Below are 16,120 nucleotides of genomic sequence, written 5' to 3'. Positions count from 1 at the left end.
TTGCCTCATTGTCTGCTGCTGGGCTTTGTTCCTGCCGCAAACTTCACAAAAATCTGGGGTTTTTCCCTCTTTGTGGAGTTTTAAAAAAGCAGCTGTCCTTGTTTCTCCAGTGTCATGAGCCTGCTGCTGCTCTTGGGTCAGTCCTACCAAGCTGCTGGGCCCCATTAGGTGCCAAATAAATTTTGGAAGGAAGCAACTCTGTTGTTCTGTATCCTGTTCTATTATAAGGTGCCTAGGGTTGCAATTACTTAAAGATTTAAAGCCCAAAATTAAAAGTAGAGTTATTTTTGTTTACTTCAGCCCTTGCAGGAAATAGATAAAATGCATAAGTAATACTTATAAAAATACTAATAAAATGCATAAGTAATACTTACCTATGCAATTGGTAAGTATTTACTAATTTTCTGCAAAAATTAGAGAATGCATAGATTTTAATTTTATTTTTTTTTCAAGAGAATAAAATAAAGGAAAATACATTATGAATTTGTGCATGGCAAAAGGAAAGAAACATTGGATTACACCACATACAGGTTTAAGAATAAAATACTGGTAGACACTGTAAAAATATTAAATTTAGTGTTAGAGTACTAATATTAAGATTGTGTGTACAACACCCCGGCTTTACCCACAGCCAATGTACATATTACTCTCAGCACACCCTAAAATCCACTAAACTTCTTGTGCACACTGAAAGCCTCCCAAAATAGGAGGAAGAAAACTCCTTGAAAACATATAATTCTTAATAAGACAACCACTAAGATGCAGTTCTTGGAATAAATCCTATTACTCTTTATCAGATATAAAAGGAAAATATGTGGTCAGTTAACAGGTTAACTGCTCTGTTTTTTAAGCATGCAGAGAGGCATGAAAATCCAAAATGCTTTATGGGTTCATTGGACCTTAGCATGAAGTGATTCCATGAAAGTCTTCTAAAAATTAAATTATTAGAACCTTGGTGCACCAGTCACATCTCCAGCTCTCCAGATCACCCCAAGTTTTCCAGAAAAGCCAGCTTTCTAAAATAAAGTTGCATTAACACTTTAAGGTGACCAAAACTTGCAGCTCTACATCACGTTTCTCCTCACAATTTAGACTGTAAGTGTTTTTAAGAAGCACTGAGAGCGAAGCATGAAACTCAGCCTGGCTTGAGAAAACTGCATTTCTGCCTCTGCCACTCCTTCAGCTGAGGCACAATGAGAATTTCCACCAAGTCAGATGCAAGGCAGTGGAGGTGGCTGTGCTGTAAAGGGAGGTCCAGGGGGGTCAGTGAGAAAATCCCCCTTGGCTGTGGTGAAGTCCCAGCTGCAGGTCACTGCACTCAGCAGCCCTAAAAACAGTGGGGTAATCAGCAGGGACAGCTTGGACAATGTGTGCTGATCCCCAGACTCCTGAAATGAGTAAAAAATTGTGTCAGCTGATGAGCCAATGTTAAATTTTATGGGAGGGACACAACCTTTTTTCCCCTGTGAATGTTTTTCTGTGTTACATGGCCAGGGAGCTCCTTGATAATAATGATGAATGGCTGAGGTGCCCACTCAGTCTTACTCAGAACAGAGGTTTTTTCACACAGCATTATCTAAAAAAGCCCCACAATACAGAGAATAAGAAGTTCCATGGATCTGGGATTTATTCCTTGGAGTAATTAACAGCTCAGTGAGCTGAGGATTTAATCCTCTGTTCTTTGTGGAAAAATAATAAAATCGGTAATAGTTGCCATTTGTTTTTATTTCATGGAGTGGTGAGGCTTTTTTTTTTTTTGGTTAGCAGAATCAGGAAATTAACAATCTTGTTAATGTGTTCTGCTTTGAGGTGTTGGTTGTCATTGCAAGGCTGCTCTGCCAAGGACAAAGAAACGGAAAATAACTTTGGATAATGTAGTCTATAAATTACTTTCACCTGAAGAGTTAGTGTATTCCTGTGCTGAGCAGATCCTAGAAAAAATAATGTTAATTAACTGACTGGCAGACATTTCTTTCAAAGGAAAAAAAATTAAGAGTAGGAAAAGAAATGTTATTAAGAGAGAACAGAGATATCATCTACTTTTAATTATTCAACAGTATTTTGTAGGGATGAATCATTGCTGGCACTGCTAAAGCAGAGACAAAATATTTAGTCTAACACTCCGTAAAAAAAACCCAAAAACCTCTAAATGCTCCAGGCGGATCTTGAATGCTTTTTCTCTGATTCCCGCTGATCTTTACTGAGTTTTATTTTGTGGAAACACACAGAACCACAGAATCAATTAGGTTGGAAAAGAGCTCTGAGTGCAACCTGTCAGCCAGAGCAGAGCACCCAGTGCCACATCCAGCCTTTCCTTAAACACCTCCAGGGACAGTGACTCCACCACTTTGAGCAAATTTATTTATTTTTTTGACTTTCCTTTNCTTTTCCTTTTCCTTTTCCTTTTCCTTTTCCTTTTCCTTTTCCTTTTCCTTTTCCTTTTCCTTTTCCTTTTCCTTTTCCTTTTCCTTTTCCTTTCCCTTTCCCTTTCCCTTTCCCTTTCCCTTTCCCTTTCCCTTTTTCCTTTTTTTTCTACATGTAACAAGAAGCTGCTGAATTTTGGGGACTAAATTCCCTCCTCTGTCTGTTATGGCTTCGTGTAGGGAAGCACATTGGCTTGGACAGAGCACCCTGACTCTGACAAACTCTTTGTTTCCATTCAGTTTTACTGATTTTTTATTTTTTTTTTTATAATGCTGACTGTTCTGTGGGGGATGTGGGGACATACCGTGCCCTCAGGGCAGTCTCTGCGAGGCTGGGGATTGCTAGAATGTGAGGAAATAGTCAGAGCCATGAAATAAATCTCTGTTTTATGAAGCTTGCCAGAGGACCTTGATAAACTGCTGCTCCAGTGTTGGGTGTCTTTTTAGAAGGAGTAATTTTAAAAGGTAGAAGCCATGCTTTTCCTCCTGGTATAAGGCAGCAGTGGAGGTGGACACTGGAATTTTAGAGCAGAACTCTGCTAGGGACAGATGACCAGTGCTTGGTATTTTTATTATTCTGTCACCTTTGTATTAGGCTGCCTAAACTTTGCAGCAAGTGTTGTTGCAGCAAGTATTAAAATATTAACACATGAAATTTGCAAATGCGTCTCTGCATTAAAACACAGAGGGGAAGAAAAGGAAAACCACTAAGAAAAGAAAACTCATTTTCTCTCTGGCTTGATGGAGATAGTCGTGATGAATAGGCAAATTTTGAAGGTTAACCAAAGGATACAGGCAACTGGCATAAAGCTTTTATTGACTCTGATATTTATTAGGATGTGACAGTAAACACAAATGAATAAACACTGTTGTGAAGCTGTCACAACCCAGGCAGTCTGAAGGTTTTTGGAATTCGTGTTTTTATAAAAAGATAGTGCTGAAAGAAATTGGCCATATTTCACTCCTGCAATGGGATTTCATCCAACATTTTAACTTTTATCCAATGATCAGGTTATGGCACCATGCAGTGGCTGCCAGCCCCCACTGGGACCATCCCCATCATTCCTTTTGCTCTTCTCTCAAGCTCCTGTTCCAGATTAGCCTCATGTTTCACCTATTAACCTGTCAAGTGAGCAGCTCAGGATCACTCTGATCACTTCTGGGGATGAGCTCAGGAGGCTGATGCCCCTGCAGAGCTCCAGGTGTTCAGCTCTGAGTGCATTCCATCATTTCAGCAGACCTGGGTCTCCTGCAGCTTGCTGTGTAATTCAGAAAGGGTCAAAGCTGCACGCTGAGGATGGTGGCTGCTGCTTTGGGGTGCTCAGTGTGAGGTGCTGACCCAAAGCCTGGTGTTCCTAATTCACTGGTGCTTAATATCCAGCCACCATCAGTGACACAATGGAAGAAGAAATAATACAAGATGCTTAGATTGCAGGTGAAGCTCAGTAGACTTTTCCTTTTTTTTTTTTTTTTCCAATTCTTTGTCATCAAGAGTCTGCTGTCCCAGTTCTCATTGTAATCAGTGCTTTACCTCAAAGACAGAGAGCATGAGAAGCATGAGGCAGGGTCAGAGCTACAATAGTCTGAAATCCTTTCTTATCCATGTGGTTCCTCCTACCTCTGTGTGAGCTGGGTGCTTTACAAGCCTCGCTGGGCTGAGCACTGGGGAGATTAGTTTTCTCCAAACTAGCTTATGGTCTAGGTAATTGGTTTTCTGAGGGCTTAAAAAATAAAAATTGTAAATCTGACACAAGGTCAGTGTTGGTTCTTTGCTTATCTGCTCTAGGCTGTTTATGAGAAGTATCAAATGCATTTATCTCTAAAATGCTTGGAAATAAAACCGTGTAGCATTTTGTGGCTGTAGCTGGAATATAAAGGCCTTGTTTAAGCCCTTGGTATCCTCACATGAGGACAGGTTTACACCTTCATCTGCTGGGCTGTTTAAACCCCCAATTTGGTCTTTAAGGTCTCTGTGAAACACAATAAAATATCTACTGTGGATGCCTTATGAACTTTATGTTACAGAGATCCTCAGGCTGCTCCTTCCTGAGGTGAAATGTGCCCAGTCATGTCTGAGGGGGCAGGTGCAGCAGAGGGAGGAGTTATTAATTCAGTGTTGATGGGAGTACCAATAACACACAGAATTGTAACTTTTCTCTAAAAAATCCTTTCTGTTTCTCTGTTTCTGCTGCATCTCTTCTGTATTTTCTTTTTTATTCTTGGATTTCTCAGCCTCCTTTGGACTGAATTCTTTTGGGGTCCTCCCTCGTGGGGAGCCCTTCTTACCTCAGTTCTTGGGATTAGAAGAAAACTCCCCAGCTCGTTAGAATCTTGTTTCTCGTGTTTATTAACAGGTCAACACAAAACTTAACAGGTCTCTCCTGGCTACACAAAACTAATCTTTGCAATCTGGTACATTTCTTTCTTCTGATGGTACAAACAAGGCCTTGTGGCTCACTTCGTGTCTGATGCACAAAATGGCCTCGAACTACGCAGTTCTTTTATCTTTATACCTATTTTTACCCAATTAACAATAGACACGTATATTATATTTCTTAATGACCCAATGACCCATCACCTGTGTGCTGCACTGTGGCATTTTCTGTCCAATCACTTACTACTACCCAAAAACCCCTAGAAAAAGAACATGAAGAAGAAAGAAGGACAAGAGACAACACCCTAAATCCTCCATCTTGTCTCCTGTTCTCTAAACTACTTTTTTACCCAGTGATTTAAAAAAACTCTCTAATCTACACACACTTTTAGCTTTTTCTATCTACCTTTAACAGTTGTTCTCATGTATCACCATGAAAACATGCTCATGAATTTCATATTATATGAAATTCAGTGTTTTTCTGGATCTTATAACTAAGTATCAGAAACAAGGGCACACACTCTCTATTCCAGACTCCAACAAGAATAAGCTAAGTTTTCGAGGACCTGCCCCCAAGGACAATCAGAAGCTGGAAACTGAGTCCCACCTCTCTTTTCTCCTCCTGGCAAACTGCAGATCCAGTCTTTCACAGCTGCTGAAGTTGTAGTTTCTCTGACTTAGTTCATGCACCTGTGCCAAGATGAATGTGGGAGCTAATCCCCCCATTCCTGCCCTCCTTCTACTCATGCCCATGACCTCCCAATCCATGCAGCTCAATTGCAGCATAAAAGGATCATTTCCCTTGCAGCAACTTATTTTAAATTTAGACATGTTCTGAAACCCAGGAGATCAAAGTATTTTCAACAGCACAAGAGGAACTCATCCATAATAAAGCCTTTAAAGCCAGCTCCTTGCCTGTAAGCTGATTTCATTGTGCAGAACGGGTTGGTGGCTCACTTTTTGTGACTACAGGGTTCTGTGACAATCCTGCATCTTGGGCTGGGAGTAATTGGCAGCTGTGAGGGCTGGAGTGGGCTTTCAGCTATGGCACACAGCACAGAGTTAATTTCTAGTTGCTATTTGACTGCCTGCTATTCAGCTGTGTGCTGTTTGACTGCCAGTTTGAACAGCCAGGGGTTTATAAAGGCTGAAAAACTGCAGTGGAAGAGAAGAACTGGAAGTACTTCACTGGTCATTGCTGCTGTAATCAGGCTCTGCTGCCACTAAGGTTTAGAAATTAGAGACAGCTCCCTCAGCTCTTTCAAATATTTTATACATGTACAGGTTGCTTGTGCCTACTGGCTCTCAGCCCAATCAGATTCCGGACAGAGTTTGATTTTAAAAAGCTTCTACCAACAAAATCAAATTAAATAATGAAATATCAAGTGGAAAAATGAAAAACTGAGGGCGGCTGTGGCTCAGTTTTCCCCATGAATCTGTGTTAAAGCCAGGTGACACAAGGGCTCTTCCAGCCCACTTGGGTTGTGCCTGTTCACACTTCTCTAGGAGCACAACCTGCTCAGGGGTGTGCAAGTGCTTCCTTTTTTTCTCTCCTCCCTGAAGACTCAAAAGGCAATGAACCAGTTGCCACCTCCCATTTGCACACACAAAAAACCACTCCCAAAATCCAAGTGGAAATTTTCTACCACCTGGACTCCCTCACCTCCTCCAGTGCTGGCCTATTGCAATTAACTCCTTTTGTTGATCATTAGGCTTCTGTTGCTTTGCCTGTGACAAAAGACAAGTGTGCTCTGGCCTGGGCTGAGGTTGTTTAGTATTTTGGGCTCAGACAGTGAATTTCCTGTCTCTGTTTTGCTTATTTCAGATCTGCTTGGCAGCTGAGAGCTGATGGCTCTGTGCAATGAGACAGATATTCTGAGTTTCTGGGAAGGCTTGGTCACAAATTCCTATCCATAATTAATTCATCCTCTGTCTGTATCAGCAGCCAGGGATGTAATTTGCTTGAAACAGATACTGACTGTCAGAAAGGAGAGATCTGACAAATATTGGAAGCAAATATGTGTTTAATTATTGCAGTTATTGTATGGGACTGTTGAGCTTTGGAGATGAGCTGCACTGAGGAGGGGTTTGAACAAGGCTTTGGCTTAGTTTAAACTAATTTTTGTCACTGTTTTAACTCAGTGTTCTTCATTAGGGTGACAAATACATTGTATGCCTGGAGGATGTTGCACAGACAAGTATGCCAGGAGTATTAAGATATATTTTATAGAATGATGGGATATCAGGGATTCATTCTGCTTCCACAGCTGTGGTAGGAGATAAACCAGGAGTTAGAAAGGAAGAACAGCTGTTGGAGGATGTCAGCTTCCTTAGAAAAAACACTGGGGATTCATTTGATGGAAAAAAATTAACAAATTTAAGGACTAGTATGACTAGCTGAGAACAATGCCCAGATGGCATGGGAAATGTAATTAACCTTTGGCAAATGCAGCAGGATCAAAATGACGATTCATTTGAAATTAAATGCAGAAATTCACTGCGATTCACCAGTTTATTAAGATGTTTGTACATAAAGGGGTCAGTTTTTCAACTTCAGCATCACTGTTATCATAAAATACTTGTGGAAGTATTTTAATTCTTCTTAATTAAAGACCCAGAAACACCCACTAAAAATCTCACTAGTCAATGTCAAGGAAGGTAAAAGTGATGGAGATAGCCTAACATAAAACAAAAAATGATTGAATCTTACTTATCCAATTTACAGGGTGAAAAATTATGTTTCCAGCAATAGGCAAAAGCTAAGAGACACGGCACTTAATGAGGAAATTTGTTTCAGTGCTCTTCTCTAACAAGGTGTAATTTCTTTCTGACCTGACAGGCTGCTAAACCTAGGGATGCCATTAAACTGGTAATGAAGTGCCACGCTAAAAATAGTCTTACTGCTTTCTTTCTGGTTGCCAGAACCAGCAGAATCATCTGTATACTCAATTTACCACTGTGTGCGAGACATCTCTGCGTGGAGGCCCCCAGGGAGGAGGAGTGTCATCTTTTCTCTGTCTCACAGAGCAGAGTTCCCCTGCTCATCAGGTGCTAAACAGGCAGACAGAATTGGGAGCTAGGCACTTGATGCTGTGTGTTTGCTCACCAGGTTTTGGATCAGCATGAAGCGTGCTTTGAGAGCTCGGTCCTGAGCCAAGGAAAGTGCTCCTCGTGGAAAATGTGCCTTTGAAGCTGTCAAACTTTACATTTCATGGGCTGTGTAAATATAGATTGCTCTTGATTAAGAGATGGAGCTGGAGTACATAGCTAGGGCTGGTTTTCAGGACTGCTAAGGTTTCCATTTTTAGGTTTCATGGGTAATTGTTTCTACCTAAACTCACCCCAATTGCTGCTGCAGCCATTGCATTGTGTCAGGATGGTGAGGGAACAAATCCCAGAAATTTCCACAGCCCTACAGCTGCCTCAGCCTAAACTCTGGTGTTTAGAGTGGTGGAGGGGACAGAGACCCACAAAATCCTGCATTGTGGAAGATGGGAATCAATCAAGAGTTTGTGGAAAACCTACATCCTAAACTTCCAGCAGGGTTTTCCTTTTTACCTGCCTCAGCAGCTGGCAATGGCAGGAGGGCAAGTCTTGGAGGAGTATCTTTTAATTGCTTATTTACTTAAAAAAAAAAATATTTGGAGGATGATGTAGACTGGTAAAACACATTGCTGAGAGCAAGTAAGTATTTTATCTTTCTTCTTACTTCTCTCTGTTCACAGCATCTCCAGAAAACCCAGAATTTTGCAGCCCTCAGGGCAAAACCTGGAGCTCTTTGGTTCCTTTGCCCTTTGGCAACAACTAACTTCACACAGATTCTTCTGCAGCAGAGCCAAAAGGGCTCAGCCAAGTTTTAGCATTTCCAGGCTTCTGGATGATTTCTGTGCCATCGGGTGCTGTCTGATGATGTGTAAAGTGGTACAAAGATGTGCAAAAGTTTTGATGAAACATAAGTGAATCTTTAAAAGTAGTGTAGTAGTAGTAATCATCATCATCATCATCATCATCATCATCATCATCTGCTTTAAAGGTGTTTTTGAAGGAATATCACAGTCATCATGTCCTGAGACTTAGTGGGACTTGGTCCTGGTGTTTGGGGCAGCTCCAGGTGAAGCCTGGGGAAGGTGAAGGTTTCAGGGTGACCTAACTGTCACCTTTTTGATGCAGAAGAGAGGCTAGAGGGAAGGTTTGTTTGTAAGGGTCTGGAGTGACAGGACAAGGGTTAATGGCTTCAAACTAACAGAGAGTAAATTTGGATCAGGTATTAGGGGGAAATTGTTCCCTGGCAGGGTGGGCAGGCCCTGGCACAGGGTGCCCAGAGCAGCTGGGGCTGCCCCTGGATCCCTGGCAGTGCCCAAGGCCAGGCTGGACATTGGGGCTGGCAGCTCCTGGGACACTGGGAGATGGCCCTGCCATGGCTGGGGTGGGAATGGGTGGGTTTTAAGGTCCCTTCCATCCTCTGATTCTGACACACAAAGCTCCACCAAGCTGCAATAATATTGTGGCTCATGGATGTGGTGTCCAGTTTCTGGATTACACATACTCAGCTTCTAAAAAAGGATTACTAATTCTCTGGCAGTGAAAACAAATGGCAGAGCCTGCTAAATCACACTATAGGCATCTATGAAATGTCCTGCAGGTCCAATTACATAACAGTATAATTTTTTTTAGCATCAGTCTGTCTCACTGCTGTTCTGCAAAGTTCTAATATTCCTATACCAAGTTGGTCTTGGGCATGCAAGAAAATCTGCATGTCATGGTTGATTTCAGTGCAGAAGTCACAGTAACACACAGAGTGAAATCCCAGCTGAGATCAGCTCAAACCCACTCCAGACTTCCACTGTCTTTATTTCTCATAGGAATAAAGCTGATACCTAGTTCTTACATCTGAGTAAAGCTTCATTAGAAGCTCAATGAGAACAACCTGTCTTTGAGACTCCAGTTTGGAAACAAAGACTACTCTCATACCCTGCATACCTCTGTTTTGATGCATTGTAATTTAACCTGAAATTTTTCTGGTACCTCCATATTATTTTTTTTTTTCCTAGCTTTCATTAGAATTAACTAACTTTTTGTTATTTTTCTTGTTGGCATTTCTCTTGGATTTGATAAGGACAATAATGTTGTCAAATTTTACCTCTGCCATTTTGATTTAATTCTGTCTTGTAGTTTTGATTCACTAGTGCAGCATTTCAGTAATTTGCTTGAGGATTACTGAAGAGAAATTGAATTATTTGTGCTTTATTTTGCAGCCATAACTTTTCCTTTCCAGGTCTGCACGTCAGATCTGATTTGTTTGACCATTGCCAACTTCATGTGACAATGACTAAAAGCATTCTTGGTATGCTCGTTACTGGAAAAGAAATGGAGCTGTTCAGTCCCCACAGCATTTAGTTTTATATAACACATCACATACCCATATAAACCTAGTTAGTCTAGGGAATTATCACTGATTTTAATTAACTCACAATATCCCCATGTGTTTGTCTCATTCTGGACTGGAGTGAAAGACTTGGAGTTTGATGAAAAACTCTTCCCCTCCCCCAAATTCAAGTTCAGTGGGAAATCTTTATGTAAATATCACAGAAACCCATGGAGTCCACATTTTGCCCCTGCTGGGAGAAATAGACTGATATGGGAACAGGAAGGGTTTATCTTCCCACGTGAAGGAAGATGTAGCAAGAATATTTTTAGCTGCTTCTGACTGAAAAAGGGTAAAAAGGGAAAATGGAGAGGAACAGACTTGCATTTGGAGGAATTCTGCTTTTTGAAGTGTTCTCCTCGTTTTCAAACGAGGTATTTGGAAGACTAATTCCCCCATCGTCAAACATCAAACACTCAGCTGCTGCCAAGTGAAACACAACAAGACAAAGTGATGCAAGGTAAATTCTCTTCAGGGAAGTGGCTTGTTAGATGGCACCTCCAGAAACACCTGGGGTGATCCCACTGGCTTAGAACAAGTGAAAGCACACATTCCCCATGTAAATATATTAGTTTGGGACATGCTTTGCAAAGCATCACACACAGAAGCCAAGTTCCATGTGCTTGCAGGCCGTCATCCAGGTGATTCACTGCTGAATAAAACATGAGAATTGAATCCACCCCGTGGGGTTTTCAGCCTTGCTGTGGAACTGATAAACACAATACCCAGGGAAGAAGGAAAAAGGGCTTCTGATCGTGCTTGGTGCACGTAGGCTTCAATGCAGAGCACCAGACAACATTTTTAGTAATGCAGGTAGCTTGCAGACAGTGAGATATTTGGGGTGAATCACATGGAAAGGAGAGAAGTCCTCTGTGCAGGAGCTAAATGCTAATATTAAATTTTTATGCAGGTGAAGACTAAGGAAGAAAAAAAATAAATTAATATGGAGGTACCAGAATGATTTCAGGTTAAATTACAATGCATCAAAACAGAGGTATGCAGGGTATGAGGGTTGTCTTTGTTTCCAAACTGGAGTCTTAAAGACAGGTTGTGCTCATTGAGCTTCTAATGAAGCTTTTCTCAGATGCAAGAACTGATGCAGCCAATATTGCCAAACTCTGGAAACAAAATATAAAGCTATTAAAAAGAGAAATGTTTTCAATTTTCTACTTAGTTTAATTTGAAAGTGGGCTTAGTATCTTTTCTAAGTTTCATACATTGAGCTGTTTTCCCGTCAATAGTGCAGAGTATGAATGCAATAATTGTAACAGGATCATATTTGTGTGCAGTATCGACTGCAGGAGCTGGAAGAATCAAATGTACTAAAAACGGGCAAATAATTAACTTAGCAATGATGAGCAGAAGAATTAGCATTTTTGTTAAGCTGTCTGTAGAAATACCCTGACCACATTTCTCCAAGCATCCCCCATTAGTAGTTAAAGATATTTTGCTTTTTGCTGTCTCTTTTTGCCCTGCAGTTTTCAGGCTCTTGCCTCCATCACCTGCCAGCACTCTCTGTGCTCTCTGCTGCTCAAACTCTTGTCTTGCAGACACATGGCTTGCTCACAGCCTCAAAATCTGGGTGGATTTGGCCACCCTGAGCCTGGTAAAACCACAATTTAAGAGCAGATCCCATTTGTCATAGAGTTAATTTACACAAGATTTACATGAAAAAGAGCTCATGAGCAAACCTCAGGCCCCAAGCAAAGCCTCAGTTATTAACTATTTACACCATTTGCAGTTTAAGTAAGTAATTTTCAGCTTGGCCTTATCTGGCCAGGAAGAATCAGTTTGGATTCAGATGATGTTTACCTGTGTGAGAAAATAAAATAAAATAAAAAGGCAAATTAGGGATTTATTAAGTGGGCAGGGCAATGATCTTTGTGATGCTGGCAGCCCTCCTGTCAGCCTGGCAGAGGGAATGGGGAGGGCTATTTTTGAATGTGAAAATGTGGCCTTGGGAGTACATAAATATTTAACTTAGAGTGTTTTCCCCTGAGCTCCATCCTACATCTGTGGGACAGTAGCTCTGAGCCCAGCCTAAATGTGGGGCAGGTCAACAACTCCATCAAATGCAGGACACTGGGATCAGATCTGACTGAATTTTCCCTCCTAGGGCCTACAGGTATTTAATAAAGGCTTTAAGACTTTATATTTCACAGCAGCATTGGTCCTCACACTGTCTCGATTCTCCCCATCTGCTGACAGAATATTTGACAACACCAGGGTGTGGTTAGGTGCAACTCCTGTTCCATTCCTCAGAGGGTGGAATGAGCACCCTGCAATCCCAGATTTTGCTTTTTTTTTATTTTTTCCTGACAAAACAAGCAGCAGGAATGAAGCACCTCAAAGGGGCAGAGGTGCTGGCTGGTGCAGTTAAAATTGCTGCTGCTGGAAATTGCCAAAGGCAGAGGTTTTCTGATGAAATCCAAGGTACTTGCAGAGAATGGGGCTGCTGAAAGTTTTGCAGTTCCCATCATGAAGGAGGTGCCTCGTCAGTGAAAAAAAAAGTGCAAAAAAAACCCACTGTCACTCTCCAGGACTTGGTGATTTTTTAGAGATGATCCCTGGCTTTAAGGGCTGACATGGAGCTCTTTGTCCTTTGACAGCTGCTGAGAGCAAATTAAATTCTCATCTTGCACATTTCAGGCCAAGAAGTGCTTGACTCATTTGTATAAAGTCACCTAATTTAGAAGAGAAAAGAGAATCCAGAACTTTATACCTCAAAAACCCCAAACTTCTGGGCCTTTTAACATGCCAGCTTTGAGTCCACAAGCAGATCCTAATTCTCTCACTGTGTTTTGGTGCCTAAGTGTGAAAAAAATTGTGGTTTGAGGCATGTTCTGGGGCCAGAATAAGCAGGAAGTTTGTGGGCAGGAATGGGGAAATAGGGGAGTGGGGGTCTGAAGCTGATGTGGCAATGAAAAAAAGGGAATTTAGGAGCATGTTAGAGTAGGTGCCTTTGTAGCCTGTGAAGAAAGACATTTCTGCTAGAACAAAAACTAATGCAAGGGAAGAAAATATACATATTTCCTTATACCTTGGGTAAAAACAAAAAGGAAATTCTATTTCCAGTCCAGTTGAAAACTGAATTTGTGTCTTCTGGGTTTTTTTTCTTATTAATGCAGGGCTAAAATGCCACCACCACAAGTACTTACGGTATTTATTATCACCTGAAAACTTTCATTTCAACAACCAACAAAAGGATACAAATCTAAGCAAATTACTCAAGTTAGTGGCTGTGCAGGCATATAAAGCAATTTATTAGAGTTCACAGTGCCAAAAAGGCAGTCTATTGCTCTCATGGAAAGTGGTTCAAGGTTCAGTACATAACAAAATAACAATGATTTATGTGGGCAGCGAAGTTTTAAATGCATGGTCAGACTCTTAAGGACTATTTGTGCTGGACTGCTTCGTGGTGCTGCCTCAGACCAGCACTCAGTTTTTTTGATGTACTTGTTTATAAAATTGCACTTTGAATGCAGCCTATTATGTGGCAGTTTTTAAAAGCCCCTGGAGCTCTCTGCAGTCAGGCCAGATGAATGGGAAATGCTATTTACAGCCTGAAAAATTAGTAAAATGTGGGCTGGAACAGAGTAAAATTGCCCAATGTCATCTGGGTTTGATATTGTGCTAGTTTCTATATGTCGAAACACTTTAATGTGAAATCTGTCCTCCTCAGCTGGTGAACAATTACCACATCTTCCTCTTGCACCTTTCAGTGGTCTCTCACAGCTCCTTACAAGGTGGTGGTGCAATAGAGCAAGTTGGATGCTATTGCCCAAGAACAGATTTCTCCAGCTTTCTTCTCCTTCTTCACCAGAACTGCCGTGTCCTGGAGCTGCCTCTCTCTCTGATGGCTTTAGAGCTCCAAAATGAGCAGGTCAGGCAGTATTTTTTTGTCTCCTTCTGCTGGGTCACATGGCACTATCAAGTGCAGGGATTTGTCTTCTCCATTTAGAGACAGCAATTCTTAGAGGAAGCTAATTTTTAAAGAAATTAATTTTTATATAAATTATTTTTTTTTTACTATGGGGGGCGGGTCTTGTGGAGCTGCAGCATCCATGGTTTCAGCTGGAACTGCCAGTTTCTCCACCAACTCTTTACTCAATATTTATTTGTTTGAAACCAGGAGGGCATCCCCTGAAGCTCTTTGTGGTGGATTGTGGAGGGGAGAGTCCAGAAACATTTCAAACTATTCCAGATATGAGAAAGGATGCACATAAAACTTGATGTTTGTCCACCAGAACAGGATTTTCAGATGCTCCAGGGATCCTTACTTTTCATAAAGCGTACTGTCTATTCCACCTTCAGAGTACCCTGCTTTGTTTCTCAGAAAGTAAAAATCTAGGAGGTTTCAGAGTGCTCCTGGAGTTGAGAACTTGGTTTTTCTCCTGCATTTTTTGGTGGGAAGGGGAAACTGTGTGTGACCCAGTGAGTGCAACGTCTGCTTTGCTCTCTGGAGCATCCTAAAGGGTGGCATAAAATTATTGTCTAAACCTCAGTTAGGGAGAGGTGAGTTCCTGTTCCCCATTTCTAGAAACAAAGGCAATGCATGATCTTGTGACACTTGAGCCAGTGGAGAACACATTTTTTCACACAACCTCTTTATTGCACTGCTGACAGCTTCCGAAAACCTGAATTTATTACTCAGAATTTACTACTGAGAATGCAGCAATTTGCATTCTGAGTAGCCAGCCAGAATTGATAGCAGAAAAGAAGGTGGGAGATGCCTCTCCATAACTTGCACCATTCTTCCAGCTTGCAGGAAGACAGAGAATTCTCCACATCTGCTGAAATCCCAAGTGAAAAAACTGTCCACACGTCGCTGAGGTCCAAAATTCTGGAGTAAAACGTGCAAAATTATGTGAAATTACATAAATAGGAATCAGTATCTGTGAAAGCTTCTGAAAACTAGAGGGGGGTGTTTTGGTTATTTAGGGTTTTTCTGTTGCTGTTTTTGTTTCTTTGGGATTTTTTTCTTGTTTGGTTTTTATTATTATTTTTCTGTGTCAGTACGTGATTGGGATTTTTCTGTTGGTGTGGGGTTCTTTTTGGTTTTGGTTTGGTTTGTTGCTGTTATTATTAATACCAGTATTAGTTTTTTGGCTGTCTTTTTAAAATAATGCAGTATTTCTTGGAAAATGTCTCCAGATGGGATGCTAGTGGTTTTCCATACACCTTTTTAAGCTAATTGGTGCAAGAAATGGTGTCCCATTTCTTGAAACTAATGGGGTGAACTCGTGGGAACGTGGAATCAGAAAGGTGAATGGGTTTCCAAATTTGAAACCATGACTGAGAGAGGTGTAATAAATGCTATTCTTAGCAGAGATGCTGAAAAAAAAAAGGAAAAGGGAGCAACTCAGCAAGTTGCTCCACATTCAACATTTGCAGCCCCCTGCTCGAAGTGTAAAGATCATTTTGTCTTGTGCAAATCTCAGCCACTCACAGCTTCAGCACTGCTTTAAAAAGGCAGTGCTATGATAATTTGTCACCCTGATGATGCTTTCTGGGTCTAAGAACTGGGGTGAATTCATGCACAGCCAGGAAGAGAGGAGCAGGGATTCCAGCTGTATTCCAGCTCTGCAGATGGCTTCATCTTTAAATTCCATTTCAGGGCATTGATGCTGGTTCTTAACATCTTTTTTGAGTGCAACTCAACTGGAGGGGCAGTGCCTTGCTCACTGGCTCTTGTTGAGCCTTGTGGGGTTTTTTTTTGGTATAAACCTCTTAAATAGGAATATAGCATCCTATAAATTATTATGGGGCAAAGGGTGTTTTCTGCACTTGAATCTTCTGTCTGGCTTCAATGCCCTCAGAAAATTTGCTGGAGTTTATTGGTTGGTTTGTCATTGCTTTTACAACTAGTCCATGAAGAAAATATCTGCAACACCTTTA

General features: G+C 41.2%; 1 protein-coding gene across 1 annotated transcript in view; it reads left to right on the top strand.

Moving 5' to 3' along the window:
- Positions 1-16,120, top strand: part of MARCHF3 (membrane associated ring-CH-type finger 3) — a 58,903-nt gene that overhangs the window by 20,223 nt on the left and 22,560 nt on the right. The window lies entirely within an intron of this gene.

Source organism: Parus major, chromosome Z, assembly GCF_001522545.3.
Source record: "Parus major isolate Abel chromosome Z, Parus_major1.1, whole genome shotgun sequence".
Taxonomy (NCBI): Eukaryota; Metazoa; Chordata; class Aves; order Passeriformes; family Paridae; genus Parus; species Parus major.
The sequence above is the reverse complement of the archived record's forward strand: the minus strand, read 5'-3'. Positions and strand labels throughout refer to the sequence as shown.